The sequence below is a fragment of the Coccinella septempunctata genome, chromosome 8 (genome assembly GCF_907165205.1).
Source record: "Coccinella septempunctata chromosome 8, icCocSept1.1, whole genome shotgun sequence".
Taxonomy (NCBI): domain Eukaryota; kingdom Metazoa; phylum Arthropoda; class Insecta; order Coleoptera; family Coccinellidae; genus Coccinella; species Coccinella septempunctata.
The window spans coordinates 30173487-30198605 of NC_058196.1; the positions used below are offsets into that span (position 1 = coordinate 30173487).

A 25119-nucleotide genomic window follows, 5' to 3' on the forward strand; every position below is an offset into this window, starting at 1 on the left:
AGAATGGAGCAAGCTCCCCTAAATTAATTCTTCTATTGTGAAATATGAATATCGAGAAAAGTTTCTTGCGAAACAAGGTTAAGGGGTAGTTTTTTTCACTTGAAATCGTAGAGGAACACCAAAAATGTTCGCTCGCACAAAATGCCCACCTAATTTTGTTCTTGTCAGTTTTTCGGTTTTCAAGAAAAAAATTGAAAAATGCTTTTTGTGCGTCATTTTTAGGTGGCTGTAACTCAGCAGGGGAGGCTCAAAAAAGAAGAGCTTATATGAAAGACCCACCCTATTTTTCGACAAGGATTCACCCACTAAATATTCTCGCAACTATTCATATACACCCTGTATAACTCCTCTTGGCTATCAAGCACCTATACTGTCGAATTTTAATCCTCTATACATATTTGTATCCTGCTAAAATTTTATGACACATACGTGTGCGTACGTTCTGTCAACTCACATAAAAATAACCAAAATATACATAGAAACTTGCATCGAGAATTCAATGATTCATGTTTATCATATAAAAATAGCCCAGGAATGCAACAATTTACCCATTAGGTAACTTTGGACAAACACATTTCATTACATCTTACCCATGTATGCGAGCCCACCAAGTTCTAGAAAAATTCCTTTGACGCAGTTCATTTTCTCGTTAAATGATGCAAAAGTTGGATGAATCTTTGTAACTCCCCACCACACTCGAAAATTACAGAAATAATTCATGTATGTACTCATATTTCATACGGGTATTCCATAGCTGACCTTGACTTGCAAAGTATGACTTATTTATGTGACTCATTTTCTAAAATCTACGGAAATTTATTGAGGATTAATTTATTGCCATCAATGTCAGTTTAGATCGATTCAACATAAAGAATTGCTTTCTCGCATGCTCTATATATCTTGAACACTACATTTGACATATTGATTTTCACCCAATCCTGATAGGAATCAAAAGGGAGAACATGAAAGAATTTCTCCACAAAATCCATCTAATGAAATGAAATGGGACAATGATTAACCAGATGATGAGATGATTTATGGTTTGTTCTTCATTGGAAATGTTTTTAGCTTGTATCGACTATTTCCTGATTATAGAGGTTATCCCAAATTTTCTGCAAGATTTGGATTTAACAGAACTTACTGCTTTCTTCAAAGGATCTATTTTTGAATGAACGCGACCTATTCTGCAGGATGTTTTCAATGAGTCTTTTCCTGGACCTATAAATAAACACATCAATTTCAACAGAATCATATCTCGATAATCCTCAATCATTAGACGATCCAATTAGATGGTCCTTTCAGGTGTAATCGACGTATCTAAGATGGCAAAAAATACAAGTGAACCTACTGAACTGGGAATTTCCCAAACAAACAATTCATTTCCTCTCATTGTTAACTCCACAGAAGAAGAGTGTAAATTGGGAACTGTTTCATCTTTTATGGAACAATCAATACGTGTTTATTTCTGTTATTTTTCTCAGTGGGGGTATAACCATTGATACCTTATGACGTAGTTAAGAAGGCGTCAATTGTTCTTGGAATAAGTAAAATAACAAAATGGATGTGAGCTTCCCCTATTTTTCCTCTTTGTCTTCTTAAACCGAATTGTTACTATGGTTCTCCAAGACCTAAGGAGTTTCTCGTCCAAAAATCTGCTGGAAAAGTTCTTGCTTCAGTTTTTTGGGATTGCCATGGAGTAATCATGATTGATTTTTTGGATAAGGGTAGAACAATATCCGAAGTTTACTATTCGATATAACGGACCACTCCACGGGAAAAAATTAAAGAGAAAAGAGGCTGAAAGCTATCCAAAGGTGTTTTGTTTTTGCAGGATAACGCCCCTGCACAAATCTCATGCTGCCATGCAAAAAATTCGTGATTTAGGGTTTGAATTACTAGAATACCCCCTTATTCACCAGATTTGGCTCCATCCGACTATCATCTCTTCCCACAACTCAAAAAAAGTTTAAAAAGTCGTAAATTTTCTTCCAACCAGGAGGTAATAAAAGCTGGGGAGGTCTGGTTTGCAGAGCAAGAAGAAATATTTTTTTTTTGAAAGGTCTAGAGACGTTGCAGGTTCGCTGTAATAAATGTATCCAATTAAGAGGAGAATATGTCGAGTAATAAAATATTTTGACATTGAAATTTTGTTTTGTTCTATAATAGGCTAAGAATTTTTCAATATATCCTCGTACATTGCTCAAACATTCAAATTCACTTCCTGCACTTAAATCAAATTATCAATTACCTAAAACAAAGAATAATCTGAAAATAAGTTTTATTTATGCTTCAATCCTGTATAATGAGACCCAAGTGGACAAATTCGATATTGGCTCACTGGAAAGATCAGTTGCATCTAATAAATCCATAAATCACTAAAAGCCATTCCATTTGACAGAATACCAATACGAAATGATGGATATTAGTGTGTAGGATGATTCAATGAAATCTCTTTTATCCCCACAGTAGCTATTACCGTCGAAGCTAACTGCTGTGTGGGCGTCGATGTACAAACCTGTTGAATGTTGGAATCCGCTTCCAACATTCTGGCATCAGGACCTTGCGGTTTCACCCAGATGTGGAAAATTACAATTTGTAACGAGAAATCTCAATTTCCTCAAGTTTTCTTATTTTACTCATGACTTGACGCAGTAAATTCTGCATAATGACATCGACATCAATGAAGATTGATCCCAGTGTGAAGTTTACTATCACAATAGAGAAAATCATCTGAAATTCTGTAATTTTCTTCAATTTCCCATAACCCCGAGAGATGTGTATTAATAATGAGCGAAACAAATGCCAATATCTCGTAAAGTTCAGACACCCGATGTTTAATAGCGAAACTTGAGGCTCGAGAAAAGCGTTGCAGTTTTCCCGGTAATCTTGAACAATAGAGTTTTCTCGCGTTCAGGGAAGTTTTCCCTGGCCAATGGATGATCAATAGGTAGGCATAATTAACGTCTCGGTGGAATTTCCTCGAAGGAATTTTCCGGAAATACGGACAATAACGGTTTGGAACAGCGAAACGGGGTATAACGTTTATTTCTCGTGTTTTAGGGTTATTGTGGATCGAAAGAACTGAAACGGATGCAACATTGAAATCTTTTATTGTTGATTAATTCGTTCGGATAACGTGGCAGAGAATTCTTGAATTATTCCAGGGAATGACTTAGCCATAATACAATTATAATCGTGGCTGTTCCGTGAAAATTCATCCAATCTCTTGTATGAAATTCAGAATATATCAATAGGTTCTCAATATTCCAGCTCATAACAAATGGATCACGCCTTCATAGTAAGGCTTTTTTGTTTTTTTTTTATTCCAGCTTATTCTCATTGAGTTTTTGTTTTATTTCAGGAATTTAAGGAGTATCCAGATCCTCAAAAAAAGGTAAGAAACATCATGTATTGCACCTTATGTAGATGATCTTTTAAGGGTTGCTTCATTCGATGGAAAATGGACCTCGAAAGTTGTCTACCTGCCTATCTGCCTGGTTATGGGTAGACTTCCATATTTGGATCGTAGTTTTAATATCGGTATGCTGCAGTGAACGGTAGTTCTGACGGGTGGTAGGTGTAATGACCGACAGTTCTATTACGTGGTAGTTCAAATAACGGATAGATGGAATTAACAATTTAGCGATAAATTTTGAAGGATAATCAAATTGGTATGCAAAGAAATGTATTCAAATTGATCTGAGATACAAACAATCGTTTAATTCTACGTGAATCAGAATGTATTTGTAAGAACTGTCACACTCTCGTTCCGTACACTTTTAAAACGTCGAATTTCAAGGATTTTTTTTAACCATTTCTGATCTGAGGCAAGAGTCGAGAGTGTTACCTTGGCAATGTCCGAGTATTCGACTTTCTTTCTGCATACACTAGTTTGGTTATCTATAATTGGTCAATAATCGGTAATCTTAGCTTGAGGAGCAAAGGGGAACAAAAAACCCTTGTTAAAATTGCAATTTTGCACACTTAACAAGGTTTTTTTGTTTCTTTTTTCTGTTTCCCTGGTCCTCAAGCTGAGAATACCCCATTAGTCACTAGTTTTCGAGAATAAACTCAAGAATATCAATGTAGAATGCTACGTTTCGAATCCTACCCTACTGTCACTGCTACTAAATAATGAAATATCCTTTCTATTGGGCGCATTTTTATAGTCAATGCTCTGTGTTACTTCCTGACCGGATTCTTTTATCCTATTTGCATAAAAAACAACGACTGCGGACATGATTGAAGGTTAAGGTCCTTTTTCATCCAGGACTCTCAAATGCCGAAATGTTTAGCTGGATTTCTAGGAATTGTGATGCATGGTTAGCCTAGCTCCGTCTTGCCGGCAGGATGTCCGATGTATACAGGGTGTTTCAAGCAACATTTGACCTTTGAAGAACGTCTATTTGAAATCTAGAAACAGCCATCAGAATCTGTCAGCGATTTATCGAATTGAGAATACCAAATGAAGAATTAACTGATTCATCAGTATTCATTTCTATTCTTTTTATTCCATATTCTTAATTTTAGCACGAAAAGAGTCGATATCCTTCTTATAGATACAGAAACACGTACTCCTTATACGAAGGTATAAACAAAACCAGACAATCACATAAAGTTAATCATCAATCACTCGACTACGATGGATCTGAATGAATTATACAAAACGACGTTTGCAATTCATAGATATTCTTTCTCCCATATAAGCAGCTACTGATATACAGTTGTATTTATAATTCACTATATGAAGCCGTACTATTAAACCATTAGAAAGACATAAATGTCAGCTTGTAGGAATTCCCTCTGGGTTTGTAATTTATAATCGTTGGTGACAAGTTTCAGGGTAAGCAATACCTTTGCCTGCTCCTATAATCTTAGCGCCAAGGATGCCACTTACACTACAGACTACAGGAAGTCTATAAAAATCATCTCCTTCATGTAATCTAAGACCCGTTTGCACCAAACGCACTTAGTGTTAAGTGTCCCTTAAAATGAACTCTTAACTTAAATTACGTTGCACCAACTGTTGAGTGACATTTAAATGGCTAAAGCTAACCTTAAATTTAAGCGCTCCTGTAATGACTTAGATATTTAAGGGCAGGATTCTAACCTAAAATAATTTGTTGAACTCATAAATTGGCTGCGGAACTGCTGTGGTTTTTCTAATAACGTCAAGTACCTTTTATTTGACAATCATTATCAATAAAAATGCTAATTTAGCAAAAAAAAGTTGCCACTCTTTGATAATAATATAATAGTTTACTTGAAACTGAGTGACAGGACAATAAAGTTAGGTTAATGAAATGACAACGATCATCGGCAACCGGCCAACCAATGAAAAGGCTTTATTGGACTAGAATGAAGTTGCACCAAAATAAAAAACTGAAATATCACTAGATATCAAAACTTAAGGGCCCCTTACTTAAGATTCTGTTAAGCCGCAGTCTTGTAATTGGCAATAAAATTAAGCGTCCATTAACTTTAAACTACGCTACGGGATTGGTGCAAACGGGCCTTAATCTAGCAAAAAGATGTGTCACTTTGAAACATCAATTTCCAAAACCGTGTTCCGAATCTCTTTCGCAACATCCTGTCTATGCGGATCCAAGAATGAATACATCACGTTCGTGTCCTTCAAAAATGACCAATATACATTGGGAAACACAGAAGATGTCACACCTCATTTGTTCTATCGTTAACCATTGTTATTCCAGAGGAGATCCTCGTAGATTTCGTGTACAGAAAGTAACGGTTTTATAGTGGATTAGCTCGGGGGATTTCGACCAAAAAAACTGATGGCGGATATCGATTTCTGTCAAGGTCACTACGTCTACACAATCCGTCGCAACGTTGTGTCATGCAAAGAACGAAAGCCGGAGGAATTTCACCGTAACCTAGAGTCCAAAGATCGGACTGAGGCATGCATATCGATCGAAAAGGTGATAGTGATGTAACCGCGTCTTCGACTATGGGTAAAATGCAGAGAATTTCCGAGACTGACGGCATTACAAAATTTGTTTGTATCACATCGTAATTGGGACAGAGATCAGGCTTGTTTTGTTTTTTGTTGACAAAATGAATACCGTTAATTGGCTGGGGAAAACCCAGGTTGGTCACGTTATAATCCGCTTAGGTACATTGGCTTTGTGACAATCTTCACACTATTTGCAGTTTATGACCGTTAATGTCGAAGAATAATGACAAGAACTTCTGTAGCTTTACTTCTAAAGTTGTTTGTGGTTCGAACCATCCTCCTATCGGCCACAATATACGAAAGCGCTGAAAGGCCACACACAAAAAATAATCCAAATGTATAATTCCGACTTGCTAAGTCAGAATTTTGGGATACAAGTCGGAATTCTGAGATACAAGTCGGAATTCTGAGATACAAGTCGGAATTCTGAGATACAAGTCGGAATTCTGAGTTACAAGTCGGAATTCTGAGATACAAGTCGGAATTCTGAGATACAAGTCGGAATTCTGAGATACAAGTCGGAATTCTGAGATACAAGTCGGAATTCCGACTTGCAAGTCAGAATTCTGAGTTACAAGTCGGTTTTCTGAGATAGAAGTCGGAATTCCAACTTGCAAGTCGGAATTCTGAGTTACGTTACAAGTCGGAATTCTGAATTACAAGTCGGAATTCTGAATTACAAGTCGGAATTCTGAGATACAAGTCGCAATTCTGAGATACAAGTCAGAATTCTGAGATACAAGTCGGAATTTTGACTTGCAAGTCGGAATTCTGAGTTACAAGTCGGAATTCTGAGGTACAAGTCGGAATTCTGAGATACAAGTCGGAATTCTGAGATACAAGTCGGAATTTTGACTTGCAAGTCGGAATTCTGAGTTACAAGTCGAAATTCCGAGGTACAAGTCGGAATTCTGAGATACAAGTCGGAATTCTGAGATAAAAGTGAGAATTCTGAGATGCAAGACAGAGGTGGGGCTAGAATTGGTCGAATGTTTTGTTGCATTCGATTGTTGCCGAATCATGTGAGCAAAATGCCCTCTGTAGTGCAGATTTGTCTCATTAAAGGCATGTATAGGCACATTTGGACCCTTAACCTACGCCTACCCTATCCCTTTTCTTTCAAAAGTTTAAACGGACGTTATTGATTCTGACAAGCTCACAGAGCTTCTGAGGGGTTCGTCGTAACCTACGGGGAATCAGGATAATATGATAATATATCTGTAGTATCCATATATGCTCGTAGGGTGACAATAAGTCGATCGCTTCTTCGTGTTTTGACACGATTTCCGAAGGCCTCTCGCACGCACTTTATAGGGATTACTAAGGACTTACGGCCAGTGTCATAATCAAACTTAAAGCCCTTTCAATTTTAAAGCTGTCCTTTAACCCTACCGAAACTGACACAAAACGAAACTTAAAGTGACTTTGAACTTGATTATGAAACTGGATGTAGGAATTTCGATAAAGTGCTCGAATCACTAAGCAGTAAGAAAGGTTTCATTCATCCGAAATTCCTACAAGAAGCCAAAAACACATTCACGGATCAAATGCAGAATGAAACAAAAGTCATTAGACCTATTTTTGCCTTCCTCCTGCCTTGCATCTCAAAATTCCGACTTACAAGTCAGAATTTCGACTTGTATCTCGGAATTCCGACTTGTATCTCAGAATTCCGACTTGTATCTCAGAATTCCGACTTGTATCTCAGAATTCTGACTTGCATTTCAGAATTCCGACTTGCAAGTCAGAATTCTGACATGTATCTCAGAGTTCCGACTTGCAAGTCGGAATTGTACATTTGGAATTTTTTTTTTGGTATGGCATTTCAGCGCTTTCGTAACAATACGACTTCTGTTTGTGAAAAAACATCGTGGAGTACTCATTTCTAATAATCTCCGGAGTTTGTACTAACCCGCCTCAAAATACTGCATGAGCGTTTGGATAATGATGTTTGACAGACATATTGTTCTATGTTTACTGTCTTCCTTATGTCACCTATCAGTCACCTGTCATTATGACAGCCAAAATGGCTGCTCTTACTGTCATTCCTCTGACATAAGTTTGGTTGTTTTCTATATTCAGTCCGTCATTATTTCTTCTGCATCCTGTGACATCCCTGCATTTTCGAATCGGTTGTCATCTTTCAAATTAGGAAGTGATTTCCCATTATTAACAACGGTATCCGTATAAGAACTGAAAACATGTTATTTTCTCAACATTAGTTAATCCATCGCAAAGATATACAATGTAAACTGAACGTAAACAACGTGATTAGAGATCCATGATGTCAAGAAATATCCGCATAGTACTGTGGTTAACACATCTGAATCAGATCACCTATTCGGTAACGTAGGTTGTTAGTTGTATCAATTTGTAACCTACGGTTGGCCGATTTTATCAGGTAGATCTCAGGTGATACGATGATTCATTTCCTATTATGTAGTGGGATTTGTTGGAGCCTTTTAGAACTGTTACAGAGATTAGAAATTTTTATCTGATTCGCTACAATAGATGACTTTTCAGTATTGGTCCAAAATAATTTTTTTCGTACAGTATCCATTCAAGATTAATACACAGGTTGAGTCTTTGACTCGTACAAATATCTCAACATGTGATTCTTGAGGTCAAAAGAAGCAGAGTTGTATTCAGCCAAAGTACCCAATTTTTAAATTACACATATGCTTTTCAATTTTTGAACATCAAATTACTCGAAAATGGCGCATTATACGAGAAAATATGAAGAATACTTTTTTTTCACAAAACGTTCAAATATTCATTAGATAGGGTCCAACTTGGTTTCAAGAGTTGGGTTCTTTGAATTTTTGGTAGTTTTATGGTACGTGATGGTCATAATGGGAAAACTGGAAGACGTGGGTGATATCTTGTGTTCGAAAAAGGTTCATCAAATAACAGAAAGAATATATTTCAAAATTTATCTCATTCGATAAAACCGTTTGTGAGATAAAACTAAAAATAATTTTTTTTTATGGATTTTCAACAGCCTGTATCTTTTGAACCGAGCCGATTCGGAAAAAATGGTTAAGGAAAAAAGTGTTTCTTTTGACCTTAAGAATCTATTTGTACGAGTTAAAGACTCACCCTGTATCTAACGCAAACCACGCTTCCGCGAGCAAAGAATGACCCTGCTTGACCTTCGGCCGTCAATCAACCGTCAGAAACTCATATATGTGATCGCCAGCAGGAACCGTCTTCCAGTCGGCATCTTTTACCGAATTGTTATTCACCGATAAATATTCGGAAGGACCGGCGTATGTAGATTTAAACGCCATATTTAGTATGCAGACTAGGTGCTCGGCCAAGATGCCGACAAACGACAGCGGTGTCAAAATATGGTTTATCCCGAACTGACAAAGTGGAAGATGATTAAGATAAGGAAGGACGCAGAATGCAGTCGGTCATCTGAAGATCTCCACGATAAGCAAGTTCGTGTTTCCCGATGACAAATGGCCAATATGCATCTTGGTTCAGCGTTGTTTGCTAATAAGAAGAAGAAGAGTTGACTTATTGATGGAATATTTAAATGGTTGGTGAAATTTATAGCTCCTAAAGAATTTGAATTATTATGCAATGAAACCTAAAAGGTGTTTAGCAAGTTTGAACCTCTGGGTTATGGATTGAACATGTAGAGAACTAGTTAAAGGCCTTCGTGGCTTTGCAAGCAAGCTAATTTCAGCCTGCTGAAATCATTCAGACAATATTCTCCAAATGAGACCAACAAACTAGGTATACGGTGCTTATACGAGGATATATTGAAAGATTCTTAGCCAACTACAGAATCAAACAAAATTTCAATGTTAAAATATTTTATTACTTAACATATTCTCCTCTTAATTGGATACATTTATTACAGTGAACCTGCAACGTCTCTAGACCTTTCAAAAACAATATTTCTTCTGGCTCTGCAAACCAGACCTCCACAGCTTTTATTACCTCCTCTTTGGAAGAAAATTTACGACTTTTTAAACTTTTTTTCAGTTGAGGAAAGAGATGATAGTCGGATGGAGCCAAATCTGGTGAATAAGGGGAGTGTTCTAGTAATTCAAACCCTAAACCACGAACTTTTTGCATGGCAACATGAGATTTGTGTGCAGGGGCGTTGTCCTGCAAAAACAAAACACCTTTGGATAGCTTTCCGCGTCTTTTCTCATCAGTTTTTTCCCGTAAAGTGGTCAGTAATGTCGAATAGTAATCTCCGGTTATTGTTCTACCCTTATCCAAAAAATCAATCATGATTACTCCATGGCAATCCTAAAAAACTGAAGCAGGAACTTTTCCAGAAAATTTTTGGACACGAAACTTCGGAGGTCTTGGAGAACTAGAGTGTCGCCATTCCATCGATTCTTGCTTTGTTTCTGTATCGTAGAAATGTACCCAAGTCTCATCCATAGTAAACCAATTCGGTTTAAGAAGTCTACATCGTTTTCAAATCGAGCACAGATCGAACGCGATGCTTCTACCCTTGCACGCTTTTGGTCAACATTCAAACATTTGCAGCAATTTTTCTCATATCTAAATTGACGTGAACTAACGCGTTCACACAGAAACTGGCCTTCTCGATCGGTCATCATTTTCAATGGAAAATTCACCTCTTTTGAAGCTTGCAATCCAATTTTTCACGGTCGCATACGAAGGGCATTGATCACCAAGGGCATTAAGCATATCTTCGTAAATCTGCTTACCTCTTAAGCCGGGTCCAGACAATGTAACAAAACATTTTATTAACAGAGTTATACAACAAATGTGTTATACAACTTTGTTATATAACTTGTTATAAAATAGCAGAGACATCCAGACTATGTAACAAAATAAAACTGAACAAAAGTGCTCAACTGGAAGCAGTGGCATCTGTAGGACATTGAAAATGTCCTCAAACGTAGAGGATGTCATTTTGGCAGAAGCAGCTTGTGTAATTTTATGTAGACGAGTGAAATCTCATCGTTGAGAGCTAGGGGAACATTAGAGTGGAACAACTCTTTTGAAGGATCTAGCAATGGATGACATAGACCCATTGACAGGGGACATTAAATGTGATGGTAGTTTTAAAAATTTCCTAGGGATGATAAGTTCTGATTTCGAATACCTAATAAATCAAATCGGCCATAAAATAGACAAAAAAGACACGACATTTCGAGATGCAATACCAGTAAAAGAAAGATTGGCGCTGCAGTAAATGTTTAATAACACTAGTGTGGACAAGTTGCGGCGTGTTTTATAACAAAGTTATATTACTTTCTTTGATCTTTACCGACACCTAACGGATAACATAAAATTTGCTATATAGCAAGAAACATGTTGTATAACATTGTGTTATATAACTTTTTGAATTGAATTTCTCTAACAAGTTTTATAACTTTGCTTTATAACCTGTTTTGTTACATAGTCTGGACCCGGCTTTAACCCTTTTAAATACAGGTACTTGATGATGGCTCGATACTCCAATTTTTCGATTTCCACAATTTCGGTGGACATCTTCTTTCAATTTATTGCGTAACTCTGGTTAACTTCACACTGACACTTCTAATGAGTTATTGTTCGTTGCTATGGTAACGCAATATTTTTTTATGCATGGAACTGGTCTAGGATATCTAGATATCAATACATCCTTGTATTTCAATCATCATCATTGCTGTTTTCTCGATCAAACCTTGTGAAACCGAGCATAACTATTGAATATCCTACAATATGCATATTATCCAGGTAATTTGTATTATTTTCGCTTTCATTACGTCAGTATGTGGAACAATTTTACCAGATTGATGATTAACATCGAATCGATTAACCATTCTGGAATTACCCTTTATTTGGGTAATACCTATGTGCTGAAAAGGCACTAACCAACTTATCCCCATCAGTTGCTCATCTTTCCAGGAATTCAAGAAGATCTATCTGAATATTAACGATCAGTTTTCTTGTGGTTTGCTTTATGACCAATATTTCATCCGGATTCGTCAAACTGTTCATTACAATAGGTGAAAACGATCGCTATTATTCATCATAGATGAATGCTACGTCCGCGATAGATCTGAGAAGGATATGATGAGCAACGTTGCGGTCTGTTGATCTTTTGGTAAGTAAAAGCCAAGTCTTACTTTGTCTATCTGCAAATTTCTCAAGGATCCACCAAATACTCAGGGACTGAATAATACAACATTAAGGTCGCAATGCAACGAAACCTTCTTCAAAATTCACAAATCTGCCAATAATCACCATTTAAGAATCCCAGAGCTCTTGGTAACCTCAGGGGATTTTTAGTGAGGGCTTCTTTTGCCTGTGCAAGTCCAGCGTTTCTCCAGTGTATGGTCCTGTTGTCCAACCCCCTTGGTTGCCTTTCTCAAGCCCACAAAATTCTCTGATCTAGAAAGTCTGAACCCTGATGCTTTTCGCAAATTCATCAGCTTGTTCTTTCCCTTCAATACCACAATGCCCTGGCACCCATGGAAAAATCTTCTGATTGTCTCTGTGCAGTTGCTTGAAGCCATTTCCACATCAGCAGAAGGTTCTGATGGCTGTGTGAATGGTACCAGGAAAAGAACCTTTATTTCGATCCACATACCCTAATTCCGATTTTGATCTGTCAGTATACCATATGGATAACTTTTTGTCCAGGTAGGAGTTTCCAAATTAGGGACAAATCTCACCCAGTTTGAATTTGAAATGTTTTTTAAAGCTGACGAAAGGGTTTTATACTTTTACAAGGTATTTATTTGAAGCCTTAACCTAACCTATGCCCTAAGCTCTTTTTATTCCCAGTGTTTACATGTTTTCAATATTTTTTTCTTTGATCTATCTTCATTTTGGTCAAAAAAGATTATATTTTGTTTATCCGTTTCCTGAGTATCAGTATTCTAGGAATTTCTTGTTGCCACTGAAACTGTTTGATTATCCTCGAAAATATTTCTTGGATGATTCATTACAAATTCGAAAAATTCCTGGATATTATTTGTCCAAACGAATTTTTTTTCTGTATCCTGGATGTATATCAAATCTTGAACGTTTCATCTTCTCTCGAAAATATTTTCATTCCGGTTTAACCGAAAAGCAATTTATCCTGTGACACACACGTGTTTTAACAGGCGGTCATTCACTTCGCTGATTGGATAACTCGAGGTCGAAACCAAGAATGCGTTTAGCCTGCCAAAATCGCCATCAGGTCAAGCCCCATTATTTTCCAGGAAAAGCTGATCGAATAAGCGTGACACATAAATTTTTCAGCGGCCAAATACTTCGCGTTTTCCTCCAATAGATCTGAATTATAGATTCGCCAAGTTGATAATTGGATAGAGTCGCCAAGAATGGGATGATTCGTTCAGCAGATTATGCTGTAATGTTCCAATTTTCCCATGAATATTCGGTTGTTTACAAGCTAGATTGTCAGCTGGCATGATTTCTTAGCGAGTCCGAATGTGACTCAGTTCTACATGTTGTTTGAAAGTTTTTCACTTCGACATTCCTTTCTGTTTTGCTCTTATCGAATGAATTGAATGATTTGATAAAGTGAAGAAAGACTTATTCATTTGTTATGGAAGAAACTCCACGATTTTGTTGCGTTATTTGAACACTTTCATCACCGTTAAGATAGTGTGAGCTCGAGTTCGAACAGCAGTTCGAAAAGAACAAGTTACTTGTACTATCTGTTTATAGACCTTGTGGTTTTTTTTCGTTGAGAACGAGTCAATGAAGTATAACTTGAGCCCATATTCATTCATCAATCGATGCGACCGACAAAAAGATATTGGGTACTAGAAGAATTGCTCTTTCAGAATATGTGTCAAATTTCCATCTACGGTTACTTCTATTGGGAGATAAATGACTCGAAAGCTGACCCTCGAAAAATCCTGAAAAAGATGGGTTCAGTTAAAAATTCGTCAAGACTGAACGGTTGCACCTAGATGGATGAAATTCTCAGATTTATTACTAGAAGAGTTGCTCTTTCAGAATACGTATCACATTTCCATCTGCGGTTACTTTTATTGAAAGATAAACGACTCGAAAGCTGGCTTCGAAAAGTCCTGAAAAAGATGGGTTCAATTAAAAATTCGTCAACACCGATAAGTTGCACCTAGATGGATGAAATTCTCAGATTTATTACTAGAAGAGTTGCTCTTTCAGAATATTTATCGCAATTCCATCTACGTTCACTTTTATCGAGAGATAAACGACTCGAAAGCTGACCATCGAAAAATCCTGAAAAAGATGGGTTCAGTTAAAAATTCGTCAACACCGAACAGTTGCACCTAGATGGATGAAATTCTCAGATTTATTACTAGAGGACTTGCTCTTTCAGAATATGCATCACATTTCCAACTACGGTTACTTTTCTTGAGAGATAAACGACTCGAATGTTGTTTAAGTTCAATTAACAATAACATCATCCTTAGGTAGGCCTTATTTACCGCACATATCTTTGTTCATAATTTTTCGTAGTAAAACTCATCACATCTCTGAATGAGTCCAAGGAATTTTGAACTTTTCGTAATTTTTTTCGTACAAAAATGTTATTGTTGAAACAAGCTCAAAGAAAATACAGAATAGTATGCAAAGCTTGAGCATCAATTCATACGTGTTGTATTAGGTGGCAAAAAGATTCTGGAACCTCTCTCAACCATAAAAATCAGATTCGCTGATTCATCATCGATTTCATCCCATGAGTTACATCTCGCAATACTGAACCTTGCCTCTGTATAAGGTGACTGTCAATTTTGCGGATCCGCACTCGTAAAACTGTTGATATTTCGGATGTTTTGCCAATTACGCATCACGCCATCGAAAACATTTACTACGGGGGCGTAGGCAGGTGGCTATGAATGAAAACCAGGCGCCACACTTTTCCCAGAACTTTCCGGCACCTTGAACGATGCCAAACGTAATCTCATTTTTGGATGGCATCGCATTCCACTCGAAATTCCTCCTAATTTTGTCACGGACAGAATGATGAAACGTATTGGGAGTATTGGAACAGCAATAAGGATAATCATCGATGGTTGTGGACATTGTTTTTGATACTTGTCATTTTTTGAGTGACAATTTCTGTGTTTGATACTTGGAACATAGATATGTTCTGAGGTTTGATATAGATCTTCTGTGAAACTATTCATTGTCAATGTATGAGTGTCCAAATGTCAGGTTGTGGTAAACTATCCAATTCAAGAGGTAATAACGGAGTAGAACCGACCACTCTACATCCCCATCGACGTTTGGTGAGGATTAAACAATTCAGGATTGTTTTAAGATGATTAATGATTCACCGAGCTTTTTCTTGTGAATGGGGTGAGTATATACCAATTTACATTCATCTTTCTTTTCCCTTTTGGTAACAGATTAATCGTTATTGGTATTGTGGGAAGTTAAAATTTGTTTTTCTGTTCGTATGGCAGGAACCCTGGAACCGCTGGATCGATTCGCAAAATGTTTTTAATGAATGAGAGTTACGCCTTCAATGCTTAAGGCATATTTGGAAAAAATATGGTGACACACGGAATATAAGTCACTCTGAATAAATTCTGCTTTGATTCTTTATCGGTCGACGATTACTAATTGGTTGAAGACTTACAACTTGGTGATAATGATAAGCAATGTAGATATAAAGCAAGTCAGCGCAAGGTACTATTGAGACAATAAAGTTGCCAAATTTACTGATACTTGTGATTTAACTTGATGAGCCAGACTATTGCCCCATAAGTGAAAACTGGTTACACAATCCTGACTTGAAACCATCGTAGTATTTTTGGGTTACATCTCCAAGTTTCACCAACCAACTTTTGGCAGGACATCAAGGCTAGTGAAACCTAGGGAGCTTTGGTCTTATCCGACAATCTGTCATACTTCATAGGTGTCTGTGTCCGGCTTGCAGAATATGATGAACCAAAAAAGATAATCCAAGGCTTGCTTCCTACATTCGATGTTTATACTATCGAAAAGTTTGGTTGAGCCCAAGAGAGAAATTCGGGATTTACTCGAGCGTGTCAGATTAATATAAGGAGAGATTGGACTCCGTAGAGTACCTCTACCAACAATTAGACCTGTATATAGGAATTGCCTAGGTCAGAATAGTAAAAAAAAACGTATTGTACATACTCGAGCTTGTCAGATTAAGATATATGTGGTTAATTACTGTTGAAAAGTATGTATTCTCTCAATCTGACAATTTGAGCTTCACGAAAATGTGTGGGAGGGCGCCAAACTTGCAAAAAAAAAACGTAACGTGTACATTCTCGAGTGCGGTGGCTTGTTTTATAATTTGAAGATAATGATACAAGAATAACGGAAAACATACAATCTGACAGTTTCAGCAAGCCGAAACAATGAAAATTGGCAATGAAGGTCACAAAAATTAGTTTTTTTTGAAATAACGCCTCTCCTGGGCTTCGAATATTGTTTTCGCATTCATCATAAAAGTTGTAGAGCATAAAATTTTCGACAAATTTCGTCCGAAGCAATTTTTTCTAGGTTTGAACGTTTTTGAGATATATGGCGATGAATGTACATTAGACTGAGTTTCTGCATTGACCTTGGCCTTTCACATCTCTTATCGCCCTCTATCTCGAAAACGGTTGAAGGTATGAAAAATTGCTTCAGGCAAAAGTTGTATAAAATTCTATTATCTACAACTTTCATTGAGAATACAGAAACGATTAGTGGAACAGGAAGAGAGATATTTGAAAAAATCGCCTTGTTATCTTCTTCAAACAGTCAGATCAAGAAAACCTCCCCTGATTAGTGTCAGATTAATGGATCAAAACGTCTGCAATACCGAGATTGACGATCTGTATGAAAGTCTGACAGGCTCGAGTATGTACAAGTAACGATTTTTTTTTGCATTCTCAAAGGACCGCTTTGACTTAGCGTCACGTCTGACTCGTCAGTCTCCTGAAAAGTAGCTTCCATTGGGCCCCATTAACATATCCTCTAAAAATCTGACACGCTCGATTTTTTTTTACCATTTTCAACTCTTCCATACGGCCAGCCCCACCACGCAAACTGTCAGATTAAGATGAATTTATTATCAAAGACACTAAAGGTACATAGAGTATCTGACACGCTCTAGTATGTACACCTGATGATTTTTTATACATCTATGTGAACCTGCAGACGCTTTCCTCACCGCTGAAAGTGCATCATCATAGAACTTCTTCTTTCTACCATCTAATCTTCAAAATCTCTCCACGACGCTCGAGTGAATCCCGATTAAGCATCGTCTGCTCCCCAACTATGATGCTCTATCAATCGATACTGATCCCCTAATTGCAGTTTCATTAGCGCACGTAACAACCTACGCACTCCAGTCGTCGGAAGTTTCAATTAAACGGCGTACAATCATCAGAGCTTCCACGTCCCACGGCTTGGAATCGCCTAAATGGCCTTCTGGAAACGATTTTCCAAAGCGTCAGATGAGTTATGCGAAACGGTTTTTTTTTTCCGATCTGAGGGGTCCTCATGGTGAGTTATGGTTATTTGCTGGTTGTCCAATATCCAGTGGGGCATTCGTAGCGACAAATTGATGACGATTACTGGCTTGGAAATTGATTGCGGATACTTAGAAGTGGCTTTGGAGCTTTTATTGCTGGGATACGTTGAGAGGAAGTGGAAGTGATATTCTTGTTGAAGAAGAGAAATCACGAGAATCTTCCAAACTTCACAAGACCTCAAACATATTTCTGTAGTTGAAGCAGATCATCTCCAAAATGGGATGTTAGTCTAGTATCAGAGATCTAGCAGATCAGCCTCTTTGGTACATTTCCCTTTTGGATTGAACGATCTTTTTTGACGTTTCTGACATCGAATCCAATGGTTTCATCACGTGTCCCATTTGGAGAACTGACTCCTCAATTTTCCAACCTCCAAATGCTAGAAACTTTGCGCAGCGTCGCTTAGTATTCATCCAGTTAAACCCTCGTGCAATTTATGGTATCTGCATTGAACATATAGACATAGAGAAATGAACTGAGCAGTACCGAAAATTGGCTATTTTATAGAAAGAGAGAAACGATCGTCGGACCAACACCTGTCTCTTTTCTGTAGATCTGCAGCAAAGAAGAACACTGCAGTGAACATAGAAGTGAGTCTACCTAAAGGTTGTGACGTGACAATTCTTAGCAGAAGGCAAAAGCCTCCATACCAACAACACTGCTAGAATACAGCATTTCTTAACCAACTCTGGAATAAAACAAGGCTGCGTGTTAGCTCCCTTACTGTTCAATATTTTTGCCATAGCTGTCTCGATAATTGCTGACATGAGTCTGCAAGAGGTGTTGGAATAAGATTCAGATTTGTTGGAGGCCCGTTTAACCTGAAGAGCCTCAGAGCAAAAACCTGTACAAAGTTTATCACGGAACTTCAATATGAAGACGACTGCTCACTTATCGCTAGCCGCCCAAAAGACCTACAGATAATGTTGGACACCTATAAACATATATACGAAGCTTTAGGCCTTGGACTCAACATTGACAAAACCAAAATTCTGGTATTCCTCCAGATAACCTTCAAACAGATATCAGCCTGGAGGATGAAACTCTAGAACAGGTCCAGCAGTTTAAATACTTAGAAGCTTCATGAATACTAGGGCTAACCCGGACACGGAAATACACAACCGTATCAATTCGGCATCACGGGCATTCTGGAGATAAAGGACAGAGTGTTTCATAATCACGACCTTAATCTGAAGATCAAGACAGCTGTTTACGAAGCAGTGGTCCTCCCAACGCTTCTTTACGGAAGCGAAAGCTGGACTCCCTACAGGCGACACATTAAAGCTTGATCAAACGCAACAACGTCATCTAAGACAAAGGATGCACATCAGACGGTTCCACAAAGTTCCAAATGCAGAAGTCTTGCAGCGCGCGAGTTGTATATCAATTGAGACTCAAGTAACGAGGGCCCGACTCAGATGGAGCGGCCACATTCTGAGGATGCAAGACACAAGACTCCACAAAATAGCTCTGTATGGCGAATTCACAGAGGGAGCTCTGTTCAAGGATATACTGCATCAATCCCTAAAATCAGTTAATGCCAATCATAACTGCGAACAACTATCGTTAGACAGATCACAGTGAAGGTCTTTGGTCCACAGTTATAATGGAGACTCGAGAAGAATACAGCGGCAGCCAGATCTGGTTGGTGACTATCCATGCCCAGAATGTGGAAGGATTTGTAGGTCACGGTTGGGTCTCTTCAGTCACAGGAGGGCACACAGTCGCAAGTAGCCCTGAGAAATTATAGGTTTGATAGCTCCGATAGTCCGGTTTTTTAGTCTTTTTGTAGATTTATTCTCGGTAACGAGATTTGGCAATGAAATGAATTCTCCATGTCACTCCTTCTGACCATATTTCATGCATAGATGGAAAGGGAATGCTCAGTCCGTTTTTCCATGTCTACGACATTGAATAACTTTCTTATATCAAAACATACCGATCAGAATCGATCTCGACAATGTCCCAAATGTCTCTATATAAATTCTATGCGTCTAAAACGAAAATAAATCACACAATAAGACCTCCGCAATTCTTATCGCGGACAAACTATCAATCCTCCGTTTATTCTCCTAAACCGGATGAAGATATCAACCGCTCACTCTCTCTCCGATCTCCTACCGAAGTGGCTACCCAATAAATAGCGTCTGCTTTGACAGCTCAGTCCCTTTGTAAATCACTGTCAATATCGCGTCACAAAAGGAACGTGCCGACAAAGGTGAGAATCACAATGCTCGGGCACTAAATAATAAGTAATAATAAGCGCCTTCGTGGGCATGTACCAACTTGCAGCCCCTCGGGGTCGTTTGTTCACCAAATAAACATCCAGCCCTGTTAAGTCAAACAACGGTTCCTCTAGCAGCTTTCGCAGCGTCATAAATCACGCAGATAGGACGTCTAGGAGCTCGCCGACGAAGTCAGAACAGGCTCACAAGCTGGAAAAACCGCCTGGTATGGCCGAAATATATGTGTCGACGAAGAATTGTATTTCACGGCTGCCAAGGGGTCGTAATTTTGCGTTTAACCAATTTACCGGTTTGTTGGCAAATAAACACGTCTCGCTGGAGTGAGTTTTACGGGCGTTTATGTAGTGAATGCGGAAGAATTCCGGAGAAAGTTCTATCTTTGCGGATCTTTTGATTGTCGTTACTGACAGCTCGAGGGGGTGGGTCATAAAAACCGTAAAATCCGTTTTTATGGTCCGTCATATACCTAAATTTGGGTGAGGCGTGAGGCACGACCACTGGAATACGATTGGGCTGAAGGAATAGACCCAAATCGAAAAGTCTCGGTTTTCAATCATATCTGACCACATGGGGTTGAAGTGGACGATTATTGAGCTGAAAAAATGACATCAGGAGTCATCAGAACTGATCTTTGTTGAGTAACTTCAAATTGCCACTTGTTAGACATAAAATGGTCGAGTACGACCATTTTGAAACACAGTGGTGATGGTGGTTGGTTTGTGTAAGTAGGTAAGCGTAAGGAAGGTTGTCCTTAGATTATTTGGGGTTTTGAATTTATCGTCATTTGTGTGGCAATGTGAAGGGAACAAACAGTTTGGAAGCGGAGTGACACCAACCAAATCGCCCTGTCAAAACCGGAAGCATAGAAAAATTTCTTGTTCTTCTGTTGTAGGTTCTAGCCCATCCACTTGTAACCTTCGAGGTACTTGTGTTAGCGGAATGGGATTCGGACTAGAATTTATTAAAAGAGTAATTGAAACTAACCCTTGAATTTTTCCGTTTTTCTAAGGCATTCCAACCCTCACTATGTCATAAATGATCCCAAGATTATTTTTCGAGATCTCTTATCTGTGGAATACTGATCAAATGGCATTTTTCAAAAATTCCAAATTTCAATCAGCGATATCTCCTGTTATATTCATCTGATCGAATTCGAATTTCCGGTTATATAATCAACGTTGTCTAGGCTTCCACCCTAGAACAAAAACTCTATTTCGAAAATCTCGATATTTTGGGTCAAAAATGAGCAAGGGGTTAGACCCCCTAAAATGACCTATTTGCTACTATGTCTGAAAATCAGGATGTCCCATTACTATCCTAGGATATGGAGTGCATAGAACATGTTTTGAAGATTCCAGAAAACCAAACAGTTGATGGATTGATAGAGAATTGCCCTCCAGAGAGCTCTTCGAAGTCAACTCGAAAATGAAAAGTGGAAAAACAAAAAAAATTGTTTTCTCCTGAACTGGGCCAAATATTTGAAATTTTGGTATGAAAATATAGGTTTTCGAACACGCTGAATCTATTGCGAGCAATTTCGAAAGCCTATCTCCATTCGTTTAGATTTTCATCTCCGAAATGACATTTTTCAAAAATTGCAAATTTCAATCTGCGTTATCTCCTGTTATATTAATCTGATCCATCTGTGATTTCCAGTTCTATTATCAGAGTTGCCTAGGCTTCCACCCTAGCACAAAAACTCGATTCCGAAAATCTCGATTTTTTTGGGTCAAAAATGAGCAAGGGGTTGGACCCACCTAAAATGACCTTTTTGCTACTCTGTCTGAAAATCAGGATGTTCTATTACTGTCTTAGGATATGGAGGGCATAGAATTTGTTATGAAGATTCTAGAAAACCAAACAGCTGATGATTCAAAAGAGAATTGCACTCCAGAGAGCTCTTCGAAGTCAACTCGAAAATGGAAAGTGGAAAAACAAAAAAAATTATTTTCTCCTAAACTGGGCCAGATATTTGAAATTTTGGTATGAAAATATAAGTTTTCGAACACGCTGAATCTATTGCGAGCAATTTCGAAAGCCTATCTCCATTCGTTCAGATTTTCATCCCCGAAATGACATTTTTCAAAAATTGCAAATTTCAATCTGCGTTATCTCCTGTTATATTAATCTGATCCATGTGTGATTTCCAGTTCTATAATCAGAGTTGCCTAGGCTTCCACCCTAGCACAAAAACTCGATTTCGAAAATCTCGATTTTTTGGGTCAAAAATGAGCAAGGGGTTAGACCCCCCTAAAATGACCTTTTTGCTACTCTGTCTGAAAATCAGGATGTTCTATTACTGTCTTAGGATATGGAATGCATAGAATTTGTTTGGAATATTCTAGAAAACCAAACAGTTGATGGTTTGATAGAGAATTGCCCTCCAGAGAGCTCTTCGAAGTCAACTCGAAAATGAAAAGTTGAAAAACAAAAAAAATTATTTTCTCCTTAACAGGGCCAGATATTTGAAATTTTGGTATAAAAATATAGGTTTTCGAACACGCTGAATCTATTGCCAGCAATTTCGAAAGCCTATCTCCCTTCATTTAGATTTTCATCTTGGAAATGGCATTTTTCAAAAATTGCAATTTTCAATCTGCGATATCTCCTGTTATATTCATCTGATCGAATTGGGATTTCCGGTTATATAATCAGCGTTGCCTAGGCTTCCACCCTAGCACAAAAACTCGATTTCGAAAATCTCGATTTTTTGGGTCAAAAATGAGCAAGGGGTTGGACCCCCCTAAAATGACCTATTTGCTACTCTGTCTGAAAATTAGGATGTTCCATTACTATCCTAGGATATGGAGTGCATAGAATTTGTTTTGAAGATTCTGGAAAACCAAACAGTTGATGATTCAATGGAGAATTGCACTCCAGAGAGCTCTTCGAAGTCAACTCGAAAATGAAAAGTGGAAAAACAAAAAAAATTATTTTCTCCTAAACAGGGCCAGATATTTGAAATTTTGGTATGAAAATATAGGTTTTCGAACACGCTGAATCTATTGCGAGTATTTTCGAAAGCCTATCTTCCTTCGTTTAGATTTTCATCTTGGAAATGGCATTTTTCAAAAATTTGCAAATTTCAATCTGCGATATCTCCTGTTATATTCGTCTGATCGAATTGGGATTTCCGGTTATATAATCAGCGTTGCCTAGGCTTCTACCCTAGCACAAAAACTCGATTTCGAAAATCTCGATTTTTTGGGTCAAAAATGAGCAAGGGGTTAGACCCCCTAAAATGACCTTTTTGCTACTCTGTCTGAAAATCAGGATGTTCTATTACTGTCTTAGGATATGGAGTGCATAGAATTTGTTCCGAAGATTCTGGAAAATCAAACAGTCGATGCTTCAATAGAGAATTGCACTCCAGAGAGCTCTTCGAAGTCAACTCGAAAATGAAAAGTTGAAAAACAAAAAAAATTATTTTCTCCTTAACAGGACCAGACATTTGAAATTTTGGTATGAAAATATAGGTTTTGGAACACGCTGAATCTATTGCCAGCAATTTCGAAATCCTGTCTCCCTTCATTTAGATTTTCATCTTGGAAATGGCATTTTTCAAAAATTGCAATTTTCAATCTGCGATATCTCTTGTTATATTCGTCTGATCCAATTGGGATTTCCGGTTCTATAATCAGCGTTGCCTAGGCTTGTAACCTAGCACAAGGCACAAAAAGTCGATTTTGAAAATCTCGATATTTTGGGTCAAAAATGAGCAAGGGGTTAGACCCCCCTAAAACGACCTATTTGCTCATCTGTCTAAAGAATTCGATGCCGAAAAGTTCACCGATGCGCTAACGTAACCCGCACATACCGCACGCGACTACCGTAAACGAAATCGATTCAGTTAAGCAGAATCAAGCCGATCCAAGGCCTAGCGCGATGTGTCGAATGCATGGAAGATCCCAATGAAAATGCGTTGCCTTAGGTCGCGGTCAAGGTTGATTACAAGGCGAACGAAACAGGGATAGAAAGAGAGAGAGAGCTTTTAAATCGCTCGGAATCGATAACGAAAGTAGTTTCGTCGGAACACGATGAATTTTGTTGGTTTTCGTCGGAAATGCCACTGGGTCCAGCATTAAAGCGGTATGCTAATGAGGTGTTAGGTTAATACGGCTGTCTTAACGTTAACATTGTTGGAAACATCGGTTTACAGGAGTTTCGAGCTGTTTCGCGATTGAAACGTCCTTTTACGAGCCTCGATTTTTCACAATCTTCATTTCAAAGTGATCAAATTGAGCACCATTTTTCTGTAAACAAATTCGACATCCTTTTTCTAACACTGAATTCAACAGCATAACGCGGAAAATGTCTCTTACTCTCTCCTCTAAATTAGAGGCCCTATTTAGAGGATTTCTGCCTCAGCAGACAGGTGGCTAAACTGATGTGAGCGCCATCTTGTGTTTCAAATGTGATACTATATTTGTAGTACTATATTGAACTTCGTGAGATCTCAGATGGCCATTTTGATCAAAGAGCTTTTAATTTTCGTTTCTCGTACAGCTTCTTCTTTATCTATTATATCTCCTTCTAATTGCTGATTATTGAATTTTTTCGTCCATTTTCTTGGTGAATTTTTCTACTGCCCATAATCTTCGGTGGCGATGAAACGCAAAGCAATTAGATACGTGGATATCACATTGTGTTCATGTGACCGTGGATCTGCTAGTCCATGAATAATATTCAACTGTTTGCAGTCGTAAAAACTGAGTTTTTCCATTTTCCAACTCGCGTAAATACCGTAACGTTCTTTAATGGCTTTTCACGGGCCCTAGGAAAATATGGAAAACACAGTTTAGCGGGAATCCCCTCAATTTTATTGTTATCACTAGAAATTTCACGAACAACAAGGAGATCACATAGAATGAGATTGCGGTCACGATCGACATTTCTGAGCGATGATATGTCTTTGGAAATTTTCAGATTATGTACAGCCACGGTAGAAAATTCCTAGATTACGTTCAATCTGGGTGTTCATGGAAGAATATATCATGGTTATGGAAGTGAAAATTTTTTATTGGATGGTGGTAACATCTTAAGGGATGATTGGTTTTCACTCTAGGTTCACGTGTAACCCTTGGAATGAGAAATAAATGAGCTTGTCTGAAAGTGCCTCAAGAAGGTTTTTCTCTTTCGGGAGATTTTTTTTTAAATTCCCATTTCACCCATTTATTGATGATGGGGAATTCTTCAATATTGTGAATCATTGAACTGAATTGTACCAATATTTCATATAGAAGTATAAAAACTCATCAACTGCTAAAAGCAGATTGAAAATCCCTTTAAAGTGATGTGTCACATCAACATTTTTCAAGAACATATGGGATAATTTTGAGTGTTGATGAGAATCAGTCAGAGTCTTGAGGAAGTAATAGTTCATCAAACGATCAAATTTAAAATCACCCAGGTT

At 37.9% G+C, this 25119-nt stretch overlaps 1 protein-coding gene across 1 annotated transcript in view; it reads left to right on the top strand.

The window, feature by feature from the left end:
* The window catches only part of LOC123318929, a 72069-nt gene that overhangs the window by 19272 nt on the left and 27678 nt on the right, over window positions 1-25119 (top strand). Inside the window, exon 2 of the mRNA XM_044905715.1 lies at window positions 3362-3394. The gene's annotated coding sequence lies outside the window, so the exon portion shown is untranslated. The remainder of the gene's footprint in view (window positions 1-3361; window positions 3395-25119) is intronic.